Genomic DNA, 6302 nt, shown 5'->3' on the forward strand with positions numbered 1-6302 from the left:
AGGGGAGCCTAATCTCCTCCCAGGTAGCATAATGCTACACAGGATAAGGAATTCCTGGATGGAAAGTTTAAATTCTGTGTGATTATGTATGTGAGTGACTGTACTCCACAACACCTCTTATGGAGCCTGTGTGAGTCCCAATCTGCGTGTCATATAGCTAAGGGCAGTATCAGGTTTTTGGGGACATTTGTCTCCACAGTGAACCCAATCCGAGTCAGGGGCTTATACTGACCTGCCAATGCCAAGAGGCATCTAAGTCCCCATGAGAGGAGTGGTTAGGCAGATGAAATGAGAATTTCTTCCTGTTTGTCTCTTGACATTGTCCACTGGGAGGTTTGCTTAACCATCTTAGATACATTAGGGGGAGAAGTTCCTCTAAACCCACTGTTCTGGAATGTATAATTTTATAAAGTGGTTATCAGGATATCATGGGATCAAACTGACCTCTGAAAAATTGTGTACCCTCTGTGAATTAGAATGGCCAACCTTTGGTGTGTGTGGGATGGCCTTCTGTAGGCACACTTGATGTCCCCATAGTCCAGGCCATGATGGGGTAGTCACTGGAGACTCCAGCTATCTGGACCAATTTGGCCCTTTGTAGACCTGTGTTGGAAATAGGCAAATCAGGCCTATTACTAGTTAAGAACAGTGTAAGGTCCTCACAGCTTAAAGTGAAAGGAAGACTTTATGGTGAATTAAGTGGCCGCCTATATTACAAGGGGATTCAGAAGAGGTGCCTCCACTGTCACCACCATATCCCTGCTACCTAAAGATGGGGATCCTCACCTGCCTGACAGTCCATCTTCACCCATCTCACCCCCACAACCGGCCAATGCACCACCAGAGCCAGTGTCACTGGAGCCAAGGTCACAAGAGCCAGTGGGAAGATATCTCAGGTCAGCAACCCAGGGACTAAAACCCTCAGTGGCAATGCAATTACAACTGCAGGAGACAAGGGGTTCAGACAGAATGGGCCTTGATGGGACCCTTCCAGACTCATCACCCCACTTGGGTCAACTGTAATGGATTTTCACAGAAGCCAGAAAGTAGCTCCAGACCCAGGCACCAGCTGTACATCTAGACATAGAAGCCTGGACGTAAGAGGCCTCACCTGAGTAGGAACCCTCAGGGACACCTGCAGACACAATGATGCAGGAGAGGAGGGTGTGCAGAAGTGGGGCCACTAGGCACCTCTCTGAAGCCAATGGGCAAGTTTTGTCCATCTCATCTGAAGGTCCCCAGCCCCTCTGAAACTCTGCCTCTGACCCTGGCATTAGACCAAGCCCCAGGCTGCAGAGAAGAGCTTTCCACAAAGCCAGGGTGTGAAGAACGCACTGCCCAGATGGCCTCAGTTCCTACGAGCTTCCCAGGAGGGGCTGGACAGGCAGCTGGCTGTGGGGAGCCCAACCCCATTCAGCAGCTCCACACTGTGACCTTTTCTGGGATAGTGTGGCTGCTCTTGCATCTACTGGCCTCTCTCCTGCACTCAGCCCTGCTGGCCAGCCTCCTCCCCTGGGAGGAGAAGATTGTGTTTCCTGAGAAACTCAATGGCAGCATCCTGCCTGGTTTGGGCATCCCTGCCAGGCTGTGGTACCATTTGCCCGCCTTTGGGGAGCCACTGCTGTTAGTGATGGAGCAAGACCCGGGCATGCAGGCTGAGGGGCTGAGAGGCTGAGAGTGCAGTAACTGGGCCAGGTGTCTGAGCTGCTGGGTGAGGTGGAGCAGAGCACCTACCTCACTGGTACCAACAATGGAGATCCAAAGTCAATAGCGTCTCTGCACTGGGATGAGGGAGCCCTGTTAAGGGTGCTGCAGTATCAGGGGACTGAACTCCACATTCAGCCCCTGGAGGCTAACACTGCAGGGGGGCCTGGGGCTCACATTCTACACTGAAAAAGTCCCACCAGCAGCCAGGACCCATGTGCAACATCAAGACTCCCCCTGAGAACCCCAGGCCCAGCCCCCGAAGAGCCAAGTGCTTTGTTTCCCTGAGTAGATTTGTGGAGACCCTGGTGGTGGCAGACTACAAGATGGCAGCATTTCACAACACAGGGCTGAAGCACTACCTGCTCACAGTGGTGGCAGCCTCAGCCAAGGCCTTCAAGCATCTGAGCATCCACAACCCTGTCAGTCTGGTGGTGACTCAGCTAGTGGTTCTAGGGCCAGGAGGAAGGGCCCCAGGTGGGACCCAGTGCTGCCCAGACCCTGCACAGCTTCTGTGCCTGGCACTGAGGACTCAACACCCCTGAGGACTCGGACTCATATCACTTTGCTGTTTACTCATCAGAACCTGTGTGGGGTCTCCACCTGTGACACCCTGGGCCTGTCTGATGTGGGCACTGTGTGTGACCTGGCTCAGAGCTGTGCTATCGTGTAGGCAGGCAGGCTCCAATTGGCCTTGCCTGCTGCTCATGAACTGGGTCACATCTTTAACATGCTCCATGACAACTCAAAGCCTATGTAAATGGGCCTGGGAGCCCCTCTTGTCATGTTATGACTCCTTTAATGACTCATGTGGATCCCGAAGAGCCCTGGTACAAGCCAGAGGCCCCTGCACCTGCCTGTGACTTTCCCTGGCAAAGACTATGATGCAACCCACCAGTGCCAGCTGACCTTTGGGCCCGACTCACACAACTGTGTGCAGCTGCTGCCACCCTGTGCTGCCCTCTGGTGCTCTGGACGTCTCAATGGTCATGCCATGTGCCAGACCAAGCATTCACCATGAGCCGATGGTACCCTATGTGAGCCCTCACAGGCCTGCATGGGTGGCCACTGCCTCCATGTGGACCAGCTCCAAGACTTTAAGCTCCCACAGGCTGGTGGCTGGGGTCCTTGGGGATCCCAACTGCTCTCGGAGTTGTGGTGGTGGTGTCCAGTTTACCTTCTGGGACTGCACACATCCCAGGAAGAAGAATGAGCACAACAGGAGGGAGAAAATATAACAAAGGAAGGATGGTGGATACTCCCAGACCACAGAATCTTTGTACCAGAACAATTAGCCCACCAGTTAGTCCTCCAACAACACGAACTCACCCTTCTGGGAAAAATTGCCCTAGAAGCCTTAATAAGCCGGTATTACCCAATTGCTGGACTTCCATCCTTCTGTGCCTTGGTCTCCCAATGCTGTCTCCTCTGTGCTTAAAACAACACCAGACAAGACCCCATCAAGTCCGCTGGGATCCAGCCCTGCAGCCAAGCACCCTTTGAAGATCTAGAGGTAGACTTCTCAATAATAGGACCCAGTAGAGGAAATAAATTATTTTCTGGTTTTCATCTGTGCTTTCTCAAGCTGGGCTGATGCTTACCCCACATGTACTGAAAAGGAAAGAGAAGTAACCAAAGCTCTACTGAGAGACAACATCCCGAGATATGGAATGCCATTGACTATAGGATCAGACAATGGCCCAGCCTTCATAGCAGAAATAGTACAGCAGGTAGCTAAAACTCTAGGTGTCAAATGGAATTTGCACATGGCCTACAGGCCCCAGAGCTCAGGTAAATCAGAATGCATGATAGACCCTTAAGCAAATCATGACAAAGCAATGTCAAGAAATCAACCTGCCCTGGACTGATATACTCCCCCTAACTTTCCTGTGAGTACCCCTCAGCAAAGATAGGGTTCTCCCCTTTTGAAATCTTATATGGGAGACCTCCTCCACTGATCAGACTCAAAGGGGATATAAAAGAATTGAGGAATTTGGAAATCCAAAAACTATAAGGATTAGGAAAAACCATTCTTGAGGTACATAAGTGGGTAACCGATAGAAAACCCATTTCCCTGGGAATAACTGTACACCCCACAGACCTGGGCACCAAGTCTGGATTAAAGGGGAAAAGGGAATCTCTCAAACCAACCTGGAAAGGGTTCTATTTAGTTATACTAACCACCCCCACAGCTCTCAAGGTTGCAGGTCTGAATACCTGGAGCCACCACTCACAGGTGACAACCAATGTGCCTGAATAGTGACCACCAGCCAGAACAATCCTTTGCAGGTCACCATTAAGAGGACAGGAAAACCTGCTGATCAGTTTACAGCAAGCACCTGAGGACTCTACCAGTAGAATGGATGACCATCACCTGCTGGACTGATCCCAGCACTGAACTCTGCATCCTTAGTAGCCTTACAGGATCAAGTAGACTCCTTAGCAGCAGTAGTATTACAAATTAGAAAGGGGTTAGACCTACTGATTGCTCAATAGGGAGGAATATGCCTCTTTTTAAAGGAATGTTGCTTTTATGTTAATCAGGAATAGTTAGAGACATGGCCCAGCAGTTAAAGGGACAAATTACAAAAGAGAGGAATTATCAGAATCTTGGAGTTTCTGGAGTAACATACAGAACTGGGCATCTTGGGTACTCCCATTAGTTGGTCTACTCTTAATGCTTTTATAGTGTTTCCGTCTGTCCCTTGTATTCTCAACATGCTAACCTGTTTCATTTCCTCTCGCTTAGAAACAATAAAGCTCCAGCCTGGCCAGTGTGGCTCAGTGGCTGAGCACTGACCTATGCACCAAGAGGTCACCGGTTTGTTTCCTGGTCAGGGCACATGCCCAGGTTGTGGGCCATACCCCCAGTGGGGGGCATGCAGGAGTCGGTCAGTCGATGTTCTCTCTCATCAATATGTCTATTTCTCTCTCCCTCTCCCTTCCTCCCTCTCTAAAATCAATAAAGAAAAAAAGAAAAGAAACAATAAAGCTCCAAATGATGCTTCAAATAAGGACCCCCAACTACTCTCCCCTGGATGGTGAAGAACTCTAGTTGCTGCATCCCTCACCTTCAATGTCCCTATTTAGTAGGAAGCAATCAGAGAGATTGTTGCCCCCTTTCTCACACAGCACTAAGGGAACTCCCTGCCCAAGATGTTCTTTAAGTCTGAGGATCAAGAGGAGGGAATGAGAGGGCAAGTCTTCTGCAGACAACCCCCTTAGGCAGAGCAGAGACCTCACCCCTGGCATTTGTAATTCCCTTACATCCACCAACAGCCTGAACTACAAGGAAACTAGAAAGCCCCCAAATACCTGGAGGATTATCATGTATAAAAGGTGATTAGAATCCGGGCTTGAGGCTCAGCCTTTGGAGGTGACTCTGCTGGTCCAGTCTCAGTGTATATTAAACAGTCATTTTCTAATCCTCTGAGTGTGTGCATATGTTTCTTCCTGCTGAATGAATTTCTGCCACAACAATATATTGATGGTAACAGTGATCTAGTGGATTGTTTTAAATTTTTCCTTATATTTCTGAATCATATACTTTTCAACAATAAAATGTATGGCTTTGTTTGAAAAAAATAAGGTATTTATAGCAGCATTTTATATCTAGACTAGTTATGTATATTTTCTTAAAGGTTTTTTTTCTAACAATTTTATTTTAAAAATTTTACGAAAGCTATTTGTCCCACCAAGTTCAGATAACATTTTATTTTCATATTCTATTTTGGTATTTTATATTTTAATTCTTAAATTTAATTCTGTGAATGCTATTAATAATTAAATATCCCAGCATTGTTTATTAGATTATCTTGCTTTTGCCCACTCAATTGAAATAACACTTTATTACACATTAACAGTAATTCTCAAATTTTATTTTTTTTCTGATTCAACTTTATGCATCAGAAATTCTATCTCACTGTGGCCTGCTGCACGCATAAGGCAGTTCCTGGGTGCATTAGAACTGCGAGGGGTACTTATTGTAACTCCATTACTTTTCTCCCCATGATCAGTGATACATAGTAGTTGAAAATCTGTGGACCTGGTATTTATATATTTGGTTTTGTTTTTTACTTTTTAATTCTGTTCCTATCTATTAAATCAAATATGCTTATCATATTTGCTAATTATTATAATTTTACCATCTGCTTTATATCTAAGAGTGAAAGACCCCCTTTATTTTGTTTTTCAAAAATGTATTTGGTGAATTTATTTTTCAAGATCAAATTTATAATTTTTTGAACAAGTTTTTATGTTTGAAGATACCTATACTTTCCTTTATTAATGTAATTGAACTTGTATTATGTTATATATTAATAGCAAACTGGTTTTATCATAGTATCTCTTCTTATTCAAAACATGGTTTGCATTTTTATTTTTCAAGTCTTATTTTATGAGTTATTAAATTGTGTAGTTTACATTATTTTCTAAAAATATTTTCATATTAGATAAATATAATATAATGGGTTTTCAGGTTTTCTGTAAAGAGAATTTTTCTGAAAACATTATATGTACATAGGATTTAAGAGGTGCATAAGAAGAGATAGGGAAGAAAAAATTATCCTAAAAACTATTGCAATAATTCTGGTATGAGA

The 6302-nt window shown here is 45.7% G+C and overlaps 1 pseudogene; it reads left to right on the forward strand.

Moving 5' to 3' along the window:
• The first annotated feature begins 1204 nt into the window (after positions 1 to 1204).
• Positions 1205 to 2942, forward strand: LOC118632101 (annotated as a pseudogene).
• The last annotated feature ends 3360 nt before the right edge of the window (positions 2943 to 6302 follow it).

The sequence above is a fragment of the Molossus molossus genome, unplaced genomic scaffold, assembly GCF_014108415.1.
Source record: "Molossus molossus isolate mMolMol1 unplaced genomic scaffold, mMolMol1.p scaffold_m16_p_17, whole genome shotgun sequence".
In the NCBI taxonomy this organism is placed as follows: Eukaryota; Metazoa; Chordata; class Mammalia; order Chiroptera; family Molossidae; genus Molossus; species Molossus molossus.